The following is a 22,639-nucleotide window of genomic DNA, read 5'->3' as shown; positions in this document are numbered from 1 at the left end:
TCCTTCTGATATATGATCACTTCAAAGGATATACAGTATATAGTGTTAGGGAAAGGTTAATTGAAGAGTTGTTTGGCCAAAACCTAGAGTGGGGAAGGCTCATTGTGTTGAAAGGCCTACTCAGTTTGCGATGTTTCTGTGCAGTCTGTGGGATAGCTCTGTTATTGTTGTCATAAGCTCTCAGATGTAAGGAATGAGGTCTCTGCAGTGTCGACAGGACTGTGCTTCCTAATTCCTTTTCCGATACAGAGGCTGGTGCCCGGTGTTATCTCATTTTTAGCTATTAAGTCCTCGGAGAAGTTTGATATAACGGGCTTGCATGGCCGCTTCAGAGACCATTGAAGAGTTTACCACATGTCTGTGTGTCTGGAGTCACTTTTTGGGTCAACCAGGAAAGCACGGGAGATTCACTTCCTGAATGTACATTGGGGAAGGAAATTTACGTTGACAATGGACATGCGCTTCAAGGTCAATATTACTGACACCAGATTTTAGATCTCGATATCTTATTAATTGTTTCTAACTTCCACCAGCTGCCAGAGAATTATTCTGGTCGAGATTAGTAATCCAGTGACATTTCCACAGCAACACCGTCTCCACATGCGGCCTGTGCACATTATTTCTGTGCTGGTCGACAGCTCTGTCAAAGGAATTCTGACCAATTTGATTATCGTGATGGGACTGAGGGGGAGGTAGTTGGTCAGATTGTAATTATTTTCCTTTTAGGGGCCGGGGCACTTTTGTGTAATTTTCCACATTGCCAGGGAGATGGCAGAGTTGGAGCTGGAATGAAACAGCTTCCACAGAGACACGGCTTGTTGTGCAGCACAAGTCTTTAGTTTTGTTGCAGGAACGGGATAAGGGCCCATTCCCTTTGTCGCATCTACTGTGTTCAGCTGTTTCTTCATGTTACGTGCAGCGAATCGAATTGTTTGAAGTCTGGCATCTGTGATTCTGTGGGGATCATCCAAGCAACACTTCTGACTGAGGATGGTGAATAACTGCATCCTTGTCTTTTACACTGATGTGCAAGAAGGTTCCATTTTTTTCGGGGAATGGCAAAGCAATAGCCGAGTGGTATTGCTGCAGATGTGTTAGTATAACATCCCTAGGAATGTTCTGGTGACCTGAGTTCGAATCCTGTTACAGTAAATGATCGAACTCCAATCCAATAAATGTTTGGGATTAAGAGTCTAATGATGATCATGAATCAATTGCTGATTGTGGGAGAAATTGATTTGGTTCACTGATGTCCTTTAGGGAAGGAAGCTGCCATCCACACCTGCTCTGGCCCACATATAACTCCAGACACACAGCAATGTCATTGACTCTCGACAGTCGTCTGGGTAATAAATGCTGACCGAGTCAGCGATTCCCTAATCCCAGTGAACGTTGTTTTCAGATGATATTTGTGGAATCTTTTTCTGTCGTCAGTTGTTCCATGCTTCAACCCCATTTCTGACTGGATGTTGCAGGACTGCAGAGTTTCAATCTGATCTGTTTGCTTTGTAATCATGTTTCCCTCTCTATCAGATATTAGTTCTGCTGTTTGGAATGTAAATACAGTAGTCAGTGTAATAGCTTTAAATGGATTGTCAACTTTTTCACGCAGTGGTTGTTTGTGTACGGAATGAGCTGCCAGATGAGCTGTTATATGCAAGTCCAGTGACAACATTTAAAAGACATTTGGACAAACATATGAATGGGAAGCGTTTAGAGACATGTGGACCAAATGCAATCAGATGGGACTAGTTTAGTTTGAATAACCTGGTCAGCATGGACAGGTTAGATGAAATGTTAGTGCGCAATATGACTGTATGAATCGAGAAAGTGATGGAAAAAGCAAGAAGAAGATGGAAAAAGGATAAAAAGATATGATGGAAATAAATTGGCAAAAATATAAAAAAGTTGAAGATGAGTGTGTGACCTTTGGTAGAAAGAATGTCAGGAAAGTATATTGAGGACATTCGGAGGGTATGACTGGAGAAGTGGCTACAGGGAACAGGCAGATAATTTACACCAGTATTTGACATAAATTCTCACAGGGAAGGCACTGTAAGTATTTCAAAATCATCAAGAAAATGGTAATAGGAGGATTCTCGAACTGTCTCTTACAAAAGGTACAAGGTTTTTAACAACAAATAAGACTAAGGATAGGCAGGTCAGCAGTAATTCATAATTGGTTTTAAAAGAAGTGGCTACAGAGTGACTGGTGCCACTGTGTGAAATATTCTCTAACTCTCTGGATTACAGAAGTGTTCCAGCGAAATGCGTGAAACTCCAATATGGCACCTGTTTTCAAGGATGGAGCGAGACAGAAAGCAGGAACCACTTAGCCTAACCATTATTGCTGGGAATCTGAGACAGTCTGTTATTAAGGAAGGAATTGCAGGACATTTAGAAAAGCTTCCAGCAGAGTCAGCATAGTTTTGTTAAAGGGAAACTATGTTCTCCCTTGTAAAATGATGCAAATGTTTTTCTGGAGATCCCATGAGAATGTAACTAGCGGACTTGATAAAGGGGAACTGGTAGACATGAGGCTTTCCCAAGATTTTCCAAAAGGTATCACAAAGTAAAGGTTCTTCCACCAAACAGAAACTCATAGTATGATGGATAATGTATTAGCATGGGATGACGGATGGTTATCACATAGAAATTGGAGAGTCAGGATTCATCGATCTTTATGATAAAGACATATCTGCTGGAGTAGCACCAATATCAGTCCAATGGCTTCAGTTATTTTCATCTATAGTGAGAGCCTGAGGGAGAGTGCTGAGTGCAGTATACATCCGAGTTTGAGGATGACACTGACAACCAAAAGGCAGGCTGTTATTTAATGAAGAGGAGTCCCAACAAAGGAGCAGTACAAAGGGATTAGAGTGTTCCAGCGCATGAAACATAAAGTCAGCATGCTGATGCCGAAAGTACTTAGATTGGCACATTGAGCGGGTTTCTGGGATGAAAGGGTTGAATTATTGAGTACATCTAAAATGGTGAGGCAACTAATCATTGCGCTTGAAATGAATGAGCGTGACATTACTGAAATGGGCACGGTACAGAGGGGAAAATGAGGACTGCAGATGCTGGGGGTCAGAGCTTCGAAATGTGTTGCTGGAAAAGCGCAGCAGGTCAGGCAGCATCAAAGGAGAAGGAGAATCGACTTTAAGGGCTTATGCCCGAAACATCGATTCTCGTTCTCCTTTGATGCTGCCTGATCTGCTGCGCTTTTCCAGCATCACATTTTTAAGGTACAGAGGGGGCTTGACAAGGTATTTGTAGAATGTGGTTCCACACCTGGGCAGAGTGTCTCACTCCAGGACATTAATACGGAATAAGGTATATCGAATTTCAAACTGAGATGTAAACAAATGCCATCAATCAGAAGATAGTGAATTTCTGGAATTTCCAAACCCAGAGACTTGTGGAAGGTGGGTCACTGAATGTATTTACAGATGGGGTGGATTGGTTTCGGACATACAAGCGAGTTGAGAGATACGAGGGTGTAGCAGAAAAGTGGAGTTGAGCCAGTCTGGATTCTACAAGTACATTTTCGAAACAAGGATTAACCATCGGAGTGAACTCGAACTGCTCCTGTTTAGCAGGTCTGAAGGGCTGAATAGAACATCAGAACACAGGGCTGAGGGACACGAGTGAGCCATTCGGCCCTTTAACACCACACCACCAGAAAAGGAGGTCATGGTTCAACTCATTGTCCTCTCAGCTGCACTTTTCTGTCCATTATACCTGATACACATGTCAATGGAAAATCAGATGAAGCCAGCCTCAATATAATATAAAGATTCAGCCATCACAAACTTCTGAGAAACAATTTTCGCACTTGAATAAATACCCACTTTGTGAATTCTCGTCACTCCGGTTCTGACTGTGGTTGTAGGGTGCGACTGTTACCTTTTCTAGTACTGCTCTTCCATTGTTTGCAACAAATTCAAATGTAACCAGGTTGGAGATATGGCCGATAATAAAGGTCTCAGACTAGGTCAGGTTCAGGGATAGGAACAAGTCAGGCAGATTTCTTTAGTCAGCCACATATAACTAATAGAAATACCAGAGCAGCATGGTGGACCTGTGGTTAGCACTGCTGCCTCATATCACCAAGGAGCTGGGTTCAATTGCAACCTTCAATTCTCCCCGTATCTGTGTGTGTTTCCTCCCGGTGATCGAGTTTCCTCCCACAGTCCAAAGATGTTCAGATTAGACTTAATTGACCATGCTCAATTGCCCATAGTGCTCAGTGATGTGTTGGTCAGCTGGTTCCGTCATGGAAAAAGCAGGATTACATGGTTAGGGTAGGGGGGATAGGTCTGGGTGGGATGCCGTTCGGTGGGTCACTGTGAACTAAATGGACAGCATATCCTGCTTCCGCACTATGACAATGGCAAGTTTGGACTAGACAAACACCCAATGGTTATCTACCTGATCCATGCTCCTCAAGGTCTTGCATAATTCAATAAGATCACCTCTCATTCCAAGAATAATCTGTTAAAGCCTCCATAATATAAGCCCTTCATCCCAGGAAGACGTAAAGTGGAACATCTCTGAACTGCTTCCAATGTAATTGTATCCTTTCTCAGATAAGGAGACGAAATAACAACTTCGTACCCCAGATGAGATTATTTATTATTTTCTCAGTGTTGTGCGACTTTGGAAATCTCTTCCCGCAGAGTATTGGAGGCAGAGATATTGAATATTTTTGAGGCTCAGACAGAAAGTTCATAGATAACAATGGAGTCAAGGATTATGTGGCCGGAATATACGGTGTGGGAGAAATGCTGGCAGTAGTACAAAATGACACTAATCCAAAACACCCAGGAACATAATGCAAAACAAATGGTAAGGTTGGTAAATAAAATAAATGCAAAAGTGATAGAATAGAGTTCCAATGGACCATGGGGCTGTTTTTTCATGTAACAGAGACCACTCGTGGTGGTTAAATCTGAGGGTCAGCGCGCCTAAGATGTTGGGGTGAGGTTGAGAGAGCGTCTCTTCATGGTAACCTCTGTTAGTGTGGGAAATTTAAACTGTGCTGGCGTCCTCCCTCTGCATCACAAACCAGCCATCCAGCTAAATGAGTGGGCGACTGTGTAACTGTTACAGACAGAAACAGCTACAGACAAAGGACAATAGAAACTTTCCGAACAAGGGAAAAAGGTACAGTTCATATGACGGTCAAGATAACGGCTGAGGGTAAAAATGTTCTCGCCTTGAAATTGTATTTAATAACGAGTCAAGTGCTTGGAAGCTGTCTTTGGCTAAATAATATAAGGTGAGACAAGTGAAATAACCAGAATACTAATTGTTATTGCTTACCGATAACCATAAAAGAAGTGTAGATTTTGGTAAGTCTGTGTAAAATGAGTTTATCATTACATAAAAGTATACAACTTATGGAATATATTGTTTGGAGTGTCCGTTCTCATGGGAAATGCCCTCGAACAGGCGCTTGGAGAAAACCGGGGTAAACGTGCCTGAGTGTCGTCTGATCAGTGACAGGAACCCAGGGGGTTGAATAACTGAAAGTTCCTGCAACATGGAGCTGAGAAAACCATCAAATAATCCGCAAACTCATTATATGCTAGACACATTTGAAGGGTTGATTGGCCTTATGATGGATTTTAATTAGATGTGATTTGAAAACCATACATCTCTCCTCCCTCCTCTTAAATATTACATACTGGTACACTGACATTTTCCTGAAAAACGAAAGTACTTGGAACATTTTCTGGAACATTCCATAATCGGTATTCTCCAGAATATTCTCTCACCATGTGAGGGTAATGGAAAGGCGAGAAAGAAAGAGAGAAAGAGGAAAAGCGCTGCGTGCAGCAGTGAGAGTGGTGGAGCATGAGCCTTGTTCGGGTAGGTGCTATAACAGATATACAGTGTTTATAGTGTGGGGGTAAAGTGGAGAGAGAGAGATAGAAGGTGTGCATGCAGCAGTGAGAGTGCTTGAGCATGCGCCTTTTCTGGGGTAGATATTATAACCGATTTCAATGAGTGTGCGGGAGCAGAGAGAAGACGGTGACCCTTATCCTGGCAGAATGGAGAATGTTATTGATGCCTGTCCTGTATTGTTGGACATTTCTTCAGACCGCAGATCCTGCATTGAGCTGGGTGGTGAGCTCACACCACTGTGCAGGGCAGCTCCAAACTGACAAAGCTCAACCGTGTGCCAATTGGTCTTTTAAAGATGGTACCAGTGCCAGGGATCACAGCACATCCACGGGGCATCCAAGCGATGGTGTTTACCTCCAGCCATGAAGGGCGGGAGAATTAGGCTGGCATTGAATGAGAGGGACACTATGGGGTGGGGTGGGTAGTTAATTAGGTGAGTCCGATAAGGTAACACCAGGAAACTGACCCGGTTCATGCAGACGATCCCTCAGTCACACTCAATGAAAATGGCCCTGAGATAAATGAATGTTAGTTTCTGCCCAATGAGTTGAAGAATCTGCTGACTCCCAGCTACAAAGCTGAAGAAGAAATGCTCACCCAAAACTTTCCATCATCCGAACTCACTCCAATATCCCATTCACCTATCATTCCTGGGAATACTGGCTCACGTTGCAGGATGCTGTCAAAATATCTTCATTTCCGCTTTCTGAAACCTGTGATATTCCATGAAATTGGCTTTCAATCTCCCTCTCGCTTTTTTACCCAAAAATATTTTGTTTGTTGATATTTAAACCGACTTCCCCATCATCTCTCTCTGGCGGTGGCGTTCACACCCACAGCACCCCCTTGTCATGGCACAGTGGACATATGGGGCTGTAAATGGATGGGAGCTGCACATCCTGTCACTTCCAGCATGGGCTGCATGTTTCTTCACTATGGGCAGTGATCTAATACAGTGTTACTGAGCAATGTACTGGAGTGTTGAAAACAGCTGCTTAGACAGCAACAGTTCCAGGCTTACAGATCCATTCACTGCAAAGATCCCCCATACTGTACAGATGCCTTGTCCACGTCATTTGAGCAGGACACTGGTGTGGGCTGCATATCACCCCATGCTGGACAGACCGTTTTGTCAATGTTTCTGAATCAATGCATCGGTGTGTACTGTACTGCTCGACGTGTTGGACAGATAGCTAGTGGACGAGAGAGATCTGTGCTACATTCCATCATAGACTGATTGCTAGGTTGTACTAAACCTGCTCCATGTTGAACAGATATCTCATCTGGGCTCATACGGTCTGGGCTGGATCTGGGAGGTAGATTAACTTTGCGATATAATTCCAGATAGAGCGATCACTCCTCCAGCATGCTGCATTTCGCTGTGAAATCCCGTGTTTCTGCAACATGTTGTTCATTAAATAATTAGCCAATTAAAACGTGAATATCTGTCTTTTTTGTTATGGAACTGAGCAGACACATCTCAAAATATATGACGAAGGTAGTCTTGACTGGAACTTTTTTTAAATTTTAAAGATAAATGTGAGGTGCTGTGTTTCAGATGCAATTCGCTTGGTCAAAATATTAGACGTTAAGCAAAACACAATTCATTCAACCATTGCCGACAAAACACAAAAAAGCAGAATAATAGATTGGTTAACTACTAAAGCATAGCTGTTCCAATATGGTAACATCCTAAACACACACTTGTCCATCAAAAAAGTCAGGAAATAGATTGTCTCATCTGGAGTTCTCCAATGCAGGATGAAAGAACATCAAAAAGACAATTCTGTGAGAAATCTCAGAAAGGGTGTAGCAGCTGGGAAAGATTTCCAATCTTAAAATCCTGCTGAGACCCCAGCAATAACTGGGGAAAGGAAAAACGAAGAATCCTGGTACTGTGACAGCTTGACCGTCACTCCACAGGACCAGGCCGCACCTGCAAGGACCACGAGGCATGGACTATATCTACACTGTTTATGGCACTGTAGGAGCCTCTCAGAAATGCCTAACCCCACATAAGCCGTTAAATGGTGGTAAGATACATGTCAAAGTTAAACATAACTAAATAAAACAATAGGATGCAGCGGGCCTGGTTATCACACACAGCCGGCCTTGGGAGCCCAGCAATTCTGCCACAGCCAAAACATCTTAGGATCATCAAGCTAGTGAATAGAAAGCATCATCTCTCTGTCTCATCCCTAACTTTGCAGTTAGAGATGATGTTATTAGTTCAATATTCAACGATGACAACATCCCAACCAAACCAAGTATTATTGTGACTTATAAGGATTGTAGTGAAAGGGTTAACTGGAGCTTTTTGTACATTGACTGTGATTGATGTCAGTCTCCATGGATGCTTACTGTGTCATTGAAGGGTTTCCCTCTTCCATTAGTAAGGGGGTTCCTTCAACCTGTTATTCCATATTATCAGCGGCAGCGTCATCCTCAAGATGATTGGGGTCAGCAGCTGCAGGGAGAGGGAGAGGAAGAGAATCTTAGAACAACAGACTGGAATGTTCCAACAATGGATCAGAATCTGAGAGCATGAGAGTCGAATGTTCCAACAATGGACAGTAGTTTATCCTTGGGTCTTAAGTGGCTTTCTCGGGATTGGGCATGGTTAGAGTTGCGGATACGAGCCGTACTGATGATTATTCAGGCAGGTTACTATCCTATCCTCGCTAGTATTGTTGTTCCGGGTAAGCCTATTTCTGTCAATTCTATTTGCGATGGTGAAGGTTATTGCTATTTCTGCTATTTATATATAACAAATATATAACCTGTTATCTTCAGTTTCAGTCACAAATTCCACTTCATTTCTATCAATTTACGAATCCTCACTCATAAACATCTAAGAAGGAACAAGACTGTTCAGACACGAGTTTTTCTTTTGCCTTGAACTGTTCTATGTCTCTATATTCTCTCTGTTTTCAACCCTGCCTACGCCCACCACTATAATATCCCCAGTCTCCAGCTCTGCCTCAGTGCTGTTCCAAAATAAGCCATCATCTGCCGCCTTGTTAACTTCAGATTTTACGGCTACAGTTCTTTTCTGACCACTCTTCCAGTTACAAATATTTTGACTACAAGCTTGTACTTGTCTCTCCAGTTATTTCATAATAGGAACCTCATATCAGAATAATAATTTCACTTGCTGTGTCATGACTCTAAAGGCTTTGTTTCAAATTCTACTAGAACCAATGATAGAACCTAAATTCAAGTGGCAACAATTGGAAAGAAACCTCATTTTACAAACAGCAACCATGAAACATCAGGATTTCTTTTATTATTTCATTGATAGCCTTTGGTAAATAAACTGAGTGTCACAAAAAAAAGGTTGGCTCCATATTGTCTTGACAAATGGTCTCGCAGTCAACGGCATTTAGTGATGGATGACAAATGCTGCCCTTGCCGGTGATGCTGACATCTCGTGAAACAACAGACTTAAAGGGGAAATATACCAAGGAACTGTGGATGATGGAGATCTGAAATAAAATTCCACAGCCTCTGAAAATATTGGAGGATCTCAGCAAGTATGGCAGCCTCTGTCAGGAGAAAAACAGATAAAGTTTCGAATCTAGTGACCCTATATCACAACTGAAATCAACTGGGAAGTAATGTTATTTATATCAGAGATGGTCGGATATGCGAGAGGAAGGTTAGTTGAGTGGATGTAGAAATGCCTAGCGAGAAAGAGAGAGAGAGAGAGAGAGAAATAAAAAGCAAACATAGGAACTGCTGATGATGAACCAGAAGAAAAATAACATGGGAGCTTACTCTAAAATTTCCCCTTTTTCCCACATTCCTGAATATCATGTGAATTTAGATGTGTCCCTGTTTACATTGAGTTATATTCCCTCTGTCTTTCTTCTCTGACTGTAATGATCAACTCCATCAGCAATACTGGTGCCGCCCTTATAGTTGATGAGAGACAAAGAAACTGAATGCCACATTATCAACTGACTTTTTTTTGGAGAAAGGAAGTGTAACTGTAGGGCCGTGCAGAGATGTAACTGTTTTTGTCTGCTAAGAACAGAAACATTTTCAACACTGGTTGGGTGCACCGTGTGTGAGGATTTGACTTGCTCCATAATTACAGAGTAAAGAGACGTTCTGTGGACGCTTTTCACAGGTTTTTGTTATCAGCTGCTGCGTCTATTCAGGGATATCCAAGTTTATGGTGACCCAACTCTGAACGAGATCTGAGCACTGCATTTACAGAGTGCTTTGGGTCCATGGTAAACACATGGAATTGTGGATACACAGAAGAGAAACTGTGTACACAGGGAGGACCAGGGCACTGCATGTTCTTACCAGGAATTTCTAGGAACATTTGTCTAAGCTGGACCATTTCCAAATGTAAAATGTAACCAGCGTCTTTAAAAAATGAGGTAGTCACTGAGCTGTGTCTCCTCCTTCAAACTCACACCAGGGACAGGACTGTGCTGACACTTTCCACGAAGTGAACTGGATTGATTCTGGAACTTTCCCGGCAGAGTGGATTACATATCCATCACCATGAAGTGTATTGGATTGAGAATGGAACTTTCCAGGCAGGAGTGAGCGACATGTCCGGAGTGCAGTCCTTCGATATATCACAAGCTTATAGGAGCCACCTGCCTGCTGAGAGGAATACATTGGATCTGTCTCCACAGAAGAAGGTGCAGAAACTAACTTCCAGAATTGCTGGGGAACAGGGGCCGTGGTGAAAATCAGATCATTATTTTCCAAGTGTCTAGTTGTCACATTCCTTATGAAAGGTTACAATGTTTTTCTCACAGCTGACATCAAGTTATTTAGTTTTCTGATTGCCCGCTCCGCCCTGTTTTAAATGTTTAGGGGAACAATAGCTGTTTTCCAGTCTGCAGGATCCTTTCCAGAATCTAACCAGCTTTGACGAATAGTCAGTAATTCTTTCAGTAGCTCTGTTGCGACCTCCTTAATATTCGCTCTCATTTTCCGCCTAGGAACCCTCCAATCACAAGGGTTGAATGCAGATTTCTCCAGCTTCCTCATTTCCCCTCCCCCTCACCTTATCTCAATCCCAACCCTCGGACTCAGCACTGCCTTCTTGACCTGCAGTCTTCCCGAACTCTCCACCCCCACCCCCTCTCTGGCAAATCACACTCACTTTAACCTCCTTCCACCTATCGCATTCCCAACGCCCCCACCCCAAGTCCCTCCTCCCTACCTTTTATCTTAGCCTGCTTGGCACACCTTCCTCATTCCTGAAGAATGGCTTATGCCCGAAACATCGATTCTCCTGCTCCTTGGATGCTGCCTGACCTGCTGCGCTTTTCCAGCAACACATTTTTCAGCTCTGATCTCCAGCATCTGCAGTCCTCACTTTCTCCCTGTTGCAGGGAATTAAGTGTTGACGTTATAAGGACAGGCTCGATGGACAAGGACTTTTCCACTGCAGCTTGGAAAGTTGAGACCTTATCAACCTTATAGAGGTTTATAAAACAAAGAGAGGTATAGATAATGTTGAATGGAAGGTGCCCTTTCCTTAGGGTGGTGGATTTCAAGACTAGGGGGTAATTTTTAGATGACAGGAGAAAGGTATACAGAAGACATAGTATCATAGAGCTACCCAGCTCTACCTAACTTGTCCCTGCCAAACAGATTAATGTAGTTCCATTTGCCAGCATTTGGCCCATATCCTCCTAAACACTTCCTATTCATGTGCCCGTCCAGATGCCTTTTAAATATTGTAATTGTCCCAGCCTGCACAACCTCCTCTGGCAGCTCGTTACATATACAGCAACCACTCATTGAAAACGTTGCCCCTTAGAACCCTTTTGAGTCTTTCCCCTCTGACCTTAAACCTATGTCCTATAGATTTGGAGGGTGCAACCCCGGGGAAAATACATGAGCTATTGACACTATCCATTCCACTTGTGAGTATATAAACTTCTATGATTACTTCTCAACCGCTGATGCTCCAGAGAAAATAACCCTGGCATATTCAGCCTCTCCATAAATCTCAAAACATCCAACCCTGGATGTTTGTAAATCTTTTCTAAATTCTTTCAGGTTTCACACATCCTTCCTCGAAGAGCAAGACCGTAATTGTCCGAAGTATTCAATAGTGGCCTAACCAATGTCCTGCACAGCCGCACTATAACCTTCCAACTCCTACATTAAATGCACTGTCCAACAACGACAAGCATATCAAACACCTTCTTCAATATCCTATATACCTGAAACGCCACTTTCAAAGTACTATGAACCTGCTCTCCAAGGTCTCTTTGTTTAGCAACACTCCCCAGGCACTTAACATTAAATGCATAAGCTAAGCCTTGATTTTCCTTTCCAAACTGTAGCACGTCACATTTATCTAAATTAAATTCATCTGCAACTCTTCAACACATTAGTCCATCTGATCAAGATCCCGTTATATTCTGAGGTAATCATTTTCTCTGTCCTCTGCATCTTCAACTTTGGAGTCAAATATGAACTTACTGACCATACTTCCTGTGTTCACATCCAAATCAATTATGTAAATGATGAAGAGCAGTGGAACCAGCACCAATCTTTATGGCACACCACTGGTCACGGGCCTCCAGTCTGAAAAAAAACCCTTCGCCACAACCCTCTGTCTTCTATCTTTGAGCCAGTTCTGTATTCAAATGGCTAGTTCTCTTTGTATTCCATGAGATCTCACCTTGCTAACAAGTCTTTCATGGGGAATCTTGATGAATGCCTTACTGAAGCCAATATAGATCATGTCCACTGCTCTGCCCTCATCAATGCCTTTTGCTACTTGTTAAAATAAAAAGTAATCCAGTTCGTGAGACATGACCTCCCATGCAGAAAGCCATGCTGACTTTCCTTTGTCAGTCCTTGCCTTTCCAAATACATGTAAATCCTGTCGTTAGGATTCTCTCCAACAACTTGCCCACCACCGATGTCAGGCTCACTTGTCTATTGTTTCCTGGCTTTTCCTTGCCAGTTTGTTTAATAATCGCACCACGTTTAGTCAGCCTCATGTATTCCAGCACCTCAGCTATGGCTATTGATGATAAGAACATCTCTTCAAGATTTCCAGCAATCGAGCTTCCCACAGAGTTCTTGTGTATGTCTGATCAGGACCTATGAAGTACATTGTGATTATACATCGTTTGATTCGTGTATGGCATGAACGTCCTCAGAAGTGATAGATGTGGGTAAAGTTACAACGTTTAAAAGACATTTTATTAAGTACAAGAATAAGTGAAGGTTTGGAAAAATATGTTCCAAGCGCTGGAACGTGGGACGAGTTTAGTTTGAGATTATCGTTAGAATTGAGTGTATGGGCTGATATGTCTGTTTTCAAACCCCCTGTATAACTCCATGCTTGCATGTGCGTTTGTATGCATCTGCATATTTCTGTCCGCGCTTGTCGATTTGTGTGTCTCTATATGTGTATCTATCTCTTTGTGTGTTCTGCATGAGTGTGTGTATGTATGTTTGCATCTCTATTTCTGCATCTGTGTGGAATGGGAGCTGTTTGGTTTTGGGGTGAATCATTGAATGGTGTTCAAAGCCTCCCTTCCACTCCTCCCTCTCCCTCTGCCTCTCCCTCTTGGGCTGAAAATGATACAATGCCATGCTCTGTTGGATCGTTTTAGGACTTTTCAATCCTTTCTTACATCTAAGATTATTTGTAAGGGTAAATCACTAAACATTGCATTTACTGGGTGTGTGTGTGCGTGCCTGGTGTGTGCATGTGTGTATGTGTTTGTGTGCGTCAATGTGTGTGTGTGCATCTGTGTGTGTGTCTATGTGTTTGTATGCTTGTGTGGGCAGCTGTGTGTATGTATGTGCGTCTGCGTGTGTATGCATGTCTTTGTGTATCTGTGTGTATTAGTGTGTGTCCTTGTTCTGTGTGTGTGCGCGCCTGTGTGTCAGTGTACATCTGTGTGTGTGTGCATGTGTGTGGGGAATGTGAGTGTCTGTGTATGGGTGGTTGTGGGTATCTATCTGTTTGTGTGTGTGTGAGTTTGTGTTTGTGCTTGCCTGTGTGTTGGTTTGTATGGGTGTGTTTTCTGTGTAGTGCACGTCAATGAGTGTGAGCTTCTGTCTGTATGCCTGTGTGTATGTCTGTCTGTTTGTGTATCTTTGTGCCTATGTGTGTGAATGTGTCTATGTGTGTTTGTGTCTGTGTGTTCGTGTGTGTTTTGCATGTGTCTGCGCCTTTGTTAGGGTGTGTCTATTTGAATGTATATATCTGTTTGTGTGTGCCTTTGTTCGCGGATGTGTGCATTTGTGGGGATTGTGGGTGTGCATGTAACTGTTTGAGTATGTCTGTCCGTGTGTGTGTGTGTCTGTGAGTGTCTGTGTGTGCGTATCTGTGTGCGCCTGTGTGTGCCAGTGTGTGAGCCTATGTGTTCGTGTGTGGGGAGTGTGAGTGTCTGTGTGTGGAGGGAGAGTGTCGTTGTCTTCGTGGGTGGGAAGTGTGGTTGTCAGTGTGTTTGTGTGTATGTGTCGTTACGTGTGTCTGTCTGTGTTTGAGTCTGTCTCTGTATTTGTTTCTGTGTCTGTGTGTGTGCGTGCGTGTGTCTTTCTTGGAAGAGTGTGGTGCTGAAGAAGTGCAACTGTTCAAGCAGCATACAAGGAGCAGGAGAGTCGAAATATCGAGCATAACCCCTTCATTAGGAATGAGGCTTGTGGCCAAGGGGTCTGAAGGATAAATGGAAGGCGGTGGTGCTGTGGGGAAAGTAGCTGGGAAGGCGATTGTTAAATGAAGGTGGGCTGAAGGTGATAGTTTAGAGTGGAAGGTGGAGTGGATAGTTGGGAAGGAAGATGAACAGGTTGTCCAGTTCAAGAACGAGGGGCCGAGTTGTTGGGATGGATCTGGAATAAGGTGGGGGGAGGGGAAATGACGAAATTGGTGAAATCTGTGGCTGTCTGTGTTTTGTGTGTGTTTTGTGTGTGTGTGTGTCCGTCGGCGTGTGCACATCTCTATGTGTCTGTTTGTGCACCTGCATGTCTCTCTGCATCTGGGCATGTGTGTGTATCTGGGTGTGGGCTGGCTCTGTAGGTGTGTCTGTGTTGAAACAGTGTAATGCTGAAAAAGAACAACCGTTCAGGTAGCATCCAAGGGACACTGACGGGGTGAATGGCTTTTCACATATCAGCAAGTTGAGGGAAGCAAGGGGTTAGCAGGAAAGTGGAGTTGAGCGCTTGATTAGATCAGACATGCCCTTATTGAAAGACAGTGCAGGCTTGAGGGGCCGAATATCCTACTCCTGCTCCCATTTCTTATGTTGTCATGTTATTCTTTTGGAAAGTAACTGGTTATTTTCCTGGAAGTTGTGTTGTACAATGTTGCATTCAAGGAGAGCAGAAGATTTTTTGAGTTAACCCTGGATGGGGTATGGGAACTGCATTCCCAGCGAACCTGGGTCTGACTCACATCTCGAGCAGAAGCTATAGAGAGGGGAAGACTGGAAAGACGGATTGGGGATGGCGGTTCACTTCCTGACCCAGCCTGGATTTTCCAAGTACATTTCCGAAACTACACCTAACCATCGGAGTGGCCTCGATCTGCCCCTGTGTAGCGGGTCCAAATAGCTGAATGGAACATCAGAATGAAGGGCTGAGGGACACGAGTTTGCGCGTCTATGTCAGTCGGCGTATGTACGTCTCTGTGTATCTGTTTGTACGTCTGTGTCACTCTGCATTCTGGTGTGTGTGTTTGTGTTTGTGTGGCTGTGTCTGTGTGGGTGTGGGGTTTCTCTGAGTATGTGTGTGTGTCTGTGTGCAGCTGTATGTGTGCCTGCGTGTGTGTTTGTTTCTGTGAGTGTGTGCCCATCGATGCATGTATCTGTTTTTGACTGCATCTGTGTGTGTGTCTGTGTGTGTGTCTATGTGTGCCTGTTTCTGTGAGTATGTGTGAGTGTGTGTCTGTGTGTGTGTATGTGTGTGTTGGTGTATGCGTGTCTGTTTGTGTGCGTGTGTGTCTATGTTTCAGTGTGTGTCTGTGTATCTGTGTATGTGTGTTTGTATGTGGCTGTCTGTCTGTGTTTGGCTGGGGCTGTGAGCTGCTACCCTCCCTCTATCCCTCCCAAACTGAATCCCTGATGATTATCACCCTCCACTGCCACGTGTTGAGTTGTATGGGGAGGCCAGCAGAGACTGACAGCAACAGAAAGCTCAGCCGGTCTGACAGCATCTGTGGACAAAAGTGAATGGACCCTTCATTGGATCTCGTATCTGGGGGATACTACATCACTGTAAGCACCATAGAGACTGCAGACTCACCTCACACTGATGCACACAGATAGATACACACTAATGCCGAGTCATAGAGACACTCACTAATACATTGAAACACACAGAGACATGGAGTGCCTGTCAGTAGTTCTTTTGCTCCATGGTAGCCTTGACAATATTTCAATTATTCTGTCTGGTGTTTGCCAGTATTTAGGTCTGTCCTCAGGGAGTGTGTTAGTATTGCACTCGATCACAATAGTGAGTGAACCAGTATTTCTGTGTGGAGTGTGACGGTAGGAAAATTTCAATGTTTGCAGATACCAAACCTGGATGAATTATAAAGTTCGTGGAGGTCAGCGTGGAACTCCAGCAGGACAGTGACACAATGGTGTAGGGTTCAGGTTTGTGGGAGATCAGAATGAATGTGAGGTGCAGTGTGAGGTGATGCACCTTTGTAGGAATAACTCTGAAATCAATATAATACATTCTGTACCAGTATAAAAGGGTGTTGGAGCTGAGGGCACTGCGTGTATATGAGCACAGATTATTGAAGATGTCAGGACAAGTGGGGAAAGCAGAAAATATTACAGATTGGTTTCAGTATCTGAGCTGTTTACAGGAGGAGGTGAAGGAGGGAGCCTCCATGCTCCCTTCCTGGGAGGTGGTGGTGATGATGTGTTGTGAGCCTACCCTTCTGCCCACCGAGACCTTGGGGATTCATTTGTACCAGCTCAACCTAAAAGGGAGATGGCATCAGGGCTACGGATTTTATGTTGTGTTGAGGTGAATAGAACTGCCAGTGGGTTTAAAGTGAGAATTACTCTGTTGGTGGGACGTGGATATTTCAGAATTTCCACACGAGGCGTCCTGGTTCTCTCTGACTCCTATCAGAGTTCTCCCCACATATCGGGTGGGGGTGACGGAATGTATCTCATGCACTACACATAAGCCACTCCCGACTTGGCCCGTTCTGTCCTATTTCAGGCTGTTTCTCCTGGAATGGGAGAAAGGGAGGGAGAAGGGTAGGAGTGGGTGGCCTTGCTGTTAGTGCTGGTGTAGGTGGGAGACATGGTGAGGTGTCCGGAGAGAGTCAATCCACACTGTTTTATCTATGCAGTGTTATTGGTGTGGGATGTAAAGTGGAGGGAGAGAGAGAAGGGAGACTGCTGGCAGTAGTGAGAGTGGTGGAGCATGAGCCTTGTTCAGGGGTCGGTGCTATAACAGATATGCAGTATGATGAAGCAGAGAGAATACGGCGACCCTTGTCCTGACAGAACGGGAAAGGTTATTGGTGCTTGTCGTGTATTGCTGGACATTTCTTCAGACCGCAGAAACTCTACTGAATTGGGTGGTGAGCTCAGACCAAGCTCGATGGGTCTGGTAGTGTGGCCCACTTTAGGAAGAGAATGGTCCTCCTCTGTACTAGCCCATCCACCAGGACTTCCGTGACTGTTGACAAACCGTTGTGTAATTGCCCGTTAACTGCCATGCTCAGGGTAAACTGTGCAGGGCAGCTCCAACCGGAGAAAGCTGAACTGTGTGCCCTTCGGCCTTTTGAAGATGGCACCAGTGTCAGGGATCACAGAATATTTAGGGTCATGCAGACGTTCATCAGTACCTCCAACCATGAAGGGAAATCGAGTTGGCATTGAATGAGAGGGATGCCATGGGGTGGGATAGGTAGTTAATGAGGTGAGTTCGTTGAGATATCAACAGGAAACTAGCTCAGTCTCATACAGACAATCCTTCTGTTATACTCAGTGTAAATGTCACTGTGGTAAATTATTGTTAGATGCAGCCCAATGTGTCGAAGATTCTGCTGACCCTTCTCACAGTTACAAAGCTGCCAAACAAATGCTCATCCTCAATACTCTCCATCATCTGAACTCACACCAGTATCTGATTCACCCATCATTCCTGGAAACACTGACTCATGTTGCAGGATACCGTTGAAATGTCTTCATTACAGAATTCTGTATCCTGGGAACACATCCTTCCATGAAATTGTCTATCAAATTCGCTCTCTCTGTCTATTACCCAAACCCCTCCCATTTGTTGATTCTTAACTGATTCCCCCACCATCTCTCCCTGGCTGTGATGTTCACGCCCACAGCATCCCTGTGTCAAGATACAATGGAGATATGGAGCTGTAAATGGATTGGAGGTATACATCCTGTTACTTCCAGCATGGGCTGCAAGTTTCCCCACAGTGGGCAGTGATCTAACACAATGTTACTGAGCAATGCACTGAGATGATGGACACAGTTCCACACTCTGGTCGCATATCTCATCTTGGTTTATAAATTAATGCACTGCTGTGGTCTGCATACTCTGGGTAAATTGTGGTTGCATTGCACATTACACCAACCCGGTCTGCACAGTGCTTTCTGTTGAACACATATCTCATCTGGGTTTATAGATCAATGTACTGCTACAGTGTGCCCAGTGTACTGCTCTGGACTGATTGCAGTGTGGTGTTCAGCAGTACACTAGCCTGGACTGCTCAGTGTTCCATGCTGGACAGATATCTCCTCTGGGTGTATGGTGTCTGGTCTGGTTCGCTGAGGTGGATTGAGAATGTGATATAACTAATCCTTTCAGTTGATATGGCAATGCCTTTATTTTTATTCTCATTCATGTGATTGGACCCTCCAAATTCTGACTCCTCCGGCCAGTCCCATTCTTCAGTCGACCTCTATCGTTCGGCAACATGTTGTTGATGAATAATTGTCCAGTTTTAATGTGAACAATTGTGCTGACTATTTCCCTCGCCTTTGGCATAGCTCACCCTGGAGCATCAGGATTAACCACGATAAACCTCAATAAGGTCACTCCTCAGAAACAACGCTCCAGGGAATATAGCCCCAGCCCATTTTCTCATTTACTACTCTCCGTGTAGCTCAACATCACTCGCCACCACCGCCACACCCAACACTGTCAATATACTTGGAAATCTTTTTGGCATGCTTTCTAGTTTAACAACATATTTCCTAAAGCAGTGAGAACAAAATTAAAGACAGGACTACAGAACTGGCAGAACATAGCGTGTAGGCAAAAGTGAATATTGCAGATACGGGAGATTACAGTCGTGAGTGCGGTGCTTGTAAAGTACATCAAGTCAGGCAGCATCCGAGGAGTAAGAGAATCAATGTTTCGGGCAAAAGCGCTATTCCTGATTAAGGACTTTTGCCCAAAACGTCGAATTTTCCTGCTCCTCCGATGCTGCCTGACACGTCCTGTTTTTCCTGGACCACACTCTTAACCCAGTGTAAATCCCAGATGGCCTCCTTCTTAAAAGACAGTAAATTCCCTTTCCACATGGTCGATGGTGCCATCCAGAGCATCTTATCCACTTCCCATACCTCTGCCTTCAACAATCACCCTTCCAAACTCAACAGGTAAAAAACATCCTGTTCCTCACCTTCCATCCCGCCAAATTTCCAGAAACAATGCATTATCCTCACCCATCTGCGCCACCTACAAACAAGCCCCCACCGCCAGGGATATATTTCCCTCCCCACCCCGATCTGCGTTCCATAAAGAACATTCCCGGCGTGATTCCTTTGTCAGGTCCACGCCACCCAACAACCCACCCGCCACTCTTGGCAACTTGCCCTGCCACCACAAGAATTAGAAAAGCTGCACCCTCACCTCCCCCTCACCTCCGTCCGAGACCCCATAGAATCCTTCCACATCCTTCGGAGTTTTACCTGCACTTCCACACACGTTGCCTACACTACCCGTTACTCCTAATGTCTCCTCGACATTGGGGAGACCGGACGCCAATGTGTGGAACACTTCAGAGAACATCTCTGGGACACGCGCACCAACCAACCCCACCACCCCGTGGCTGAACACTTTAACTCCCCCTTCCACTCCGCCATGGACATGCAGGTCCTGGGCCTCGTCTACCACCAAACCTTAACCACCCGACGCCTGGAGGAAGGAAGGCTTAACTTTTGCCTTGGGACCCTGCAACCACATAGGATCAATGTGGATTTCACCAGTTTTCTCATTTACCCTCTCTCCAACTTATCCCAGTTTTCAACCTTCCAACCCCATCCTATCTGTTCAACTTCCTTCCCATCTATCTGCCCCACCCTCCTCTCCCACATATCATCTCCAACCCTTCCTTCATCTACCTATCAAATTATTAGTTATCTTCCCATTTATCTCTCAGTTCGCTTGGCCACAAGCCTCATTCCTGATGAAGGGCTTACACAAGAAATGTCAATGTTCCTCTGATGTTGCCTGACCTGCTGTGTTTTTCCAACACCACTTTCTCGACTCTGACCTCTAGCATCTGCAATCCTCACTTTCTCTCTTGCGTTAATGTATCCAGAAAATTCCCCAGCAAACATCTTATGCAGCTGCTTTGTTATTTTATCCCTTTCCCCTTTTTAAACAGAGTGGGACATATACAGCCACGCAGTTCTCTGGAAATACTCCCACGTACAAGGAAAAAAAAAATCTATAGTCCTTTCGTCAGTAACCCTCCTCCATTCCATCGAGACTGAGTAAATATTCTCTTTTATTACGACATGAAATGTTATGTAAGGAAGGGGTTAACTGAGCCTGTTTGTTCAATGACTGTGATTAATGTTCGTCTCCATCGACTCTAATTATCCCAGGGGAGTTTCCATCTTTTAATGATAAATGGGAATCGTTCAATCTGTTATCCCATAGTATGAGCGGGAGCATCATCGACAGCACTAACAGGGATAAGGAGCTCCAGATGGAGAAGGGGAGGAGCGATCACATACTGAGAACATTAGTCTGGAATGTTTCAACAACGAACAGGGGTTTATCCGATGTTATTTCATCCCTTTCGCTATGTTATGATTAGCTGTCATTATCATGGCGGATCTATTTTGCACTTAGCATTATTCAATATTTTTATTATCCTTTCCTGTGTATCGTTGGTGTCCCTGGTAAGTCGCACCGTCCAGCTAGAAACCAGTTATGACTGCGTTACTGTTTTTTCATATAGTCTTCACTTCTTGTGACTATTATTGTTCATGTTGAGACTCTGAATCCAGATAGTGACCCCACAGACCACTACTAACTGCATCAGGGAACTTGTTCAATTACTTTCTCCTTCCTTGTTTCTGGCAGTGTTACTCATGGGTCTCTATGTTGACCTACTCAGTTTCAGATGTGAACCATTGTCTCACTATCCTTGTTATTTAAACATTGGGAGTGTGGAGGTCATTGCCCACTATTATGTTTACAAACTCCATTTCCCTCCAGGGACTCCATCCCATACCCGGCCAATATATTTTTTTAAATTCAATTCTTGGTCTTGGGAATCCCTGGCTGGCCAACACTGTCATCCCATTCCTATTTGCCTTGAGTAGGTGGTGCTGAGCTGCCTTTTTGAATTGCTGCAATCTCCTTGCTGTGGGTTGACCCATAATGCCGCTAGGGAGGGAATTCCAGGATTCTGACCCAACGACTGTGAATGAACACCGGTATATTTCCAAGTCAGGGTGGTGAGTGGCTTGGAGAGGAACTTGCAGGTGGTGTATGACACAGACGAATCACAACTTTGGTGATCCCTTTGGCCATGAGCTGATACCTGAACAATGCCCTGATCATTATTAATTTTAACTACTCACTGCTCCAGAATGTACTTCACTGACGAAACTCATCTGCTGTTTGAACCTTGAGCTGTGAAATACAGACTTCATGATGAAACAATATGCTGCTGACACTCTCGGGTTGAAACCTGCAGAAACAAATCTGATTCGGACTCAGACAAAAATCCCATCCAACTGACGTTCCTGAACACGCTGATCCATATCACTATAGTGTCTGTAAAGATCTTTCTTTTAATAATCTCAAACACTTAAACTCATCTGTCCATGAAACATCCCTCAGTTTCTTTCTGTCGATTATCCAAATCCCTGAGAGTTGTTCATATTTAACCTGGTTTCCTTTCAGTGTATTTTCTCTCATGCAATGATTTTCACATTCAACCACCCCAAATGCACGCCCCCCACCACACACATACACACGCGCACACTTACATCTTATACTGGGCTAATGGAGATAGAAATCTTTCCCAGCTCTGTGTATTTGATATGTGCATCATTCTCATATGATAATAAAAGTTTCCAATACTCTCCATGCAGGGCAGATAGTCCAGTTTACTGGGCACTAGCATGGTCTGCACAGCTCTCCGTGTTAGTCGGTCATCTTCTCCCAGTTTATGTTGCTTGAAGTGTTCTGTGAAGCTAATTTAGAATTTGATTAAACAAACTATTTCAGATGATCTGAAAATACCTTTTTTCAATATTCTCATTCTTGTAATTTTGCTCTCTAAGAGTCAATCCTCCAGTTAGTCACATTACCCAGTCTTTTTCTCCTAATTTCCACAACATGCCTTCAGTTAATTAACTATTTGTTTCTGTCTTTAATGTGAATCGTTCTGTCCCACTGTATCTTTCTGGATCAGTGGTGCTGGAAAAGCACAGCAATTCAGGCAGCATCCGAGGACAGGCAAAATCGGCGTTTCGGGCAAAAG

Source organism: Chiloscyllium plagiosum, unplaced genomic scaffold (assembly GCF_037043375.1).
Source record: "Chiloscyllium plagiosum isolate Xiang-an unplaced genomic scaffold, Cpla_swu_hap1 HiC_scaffold_42, whole genome shotgun sequence".
NCBI lineage: Eukaryota > Metazoa > Chordata > Chondrichthyes > Orectolobiformes > Hemiscylliidae > Chiloscyllium > Chiloscyllium plagiosum.
Note: the sequence above shows the minus strand (reverse complement) of the source record.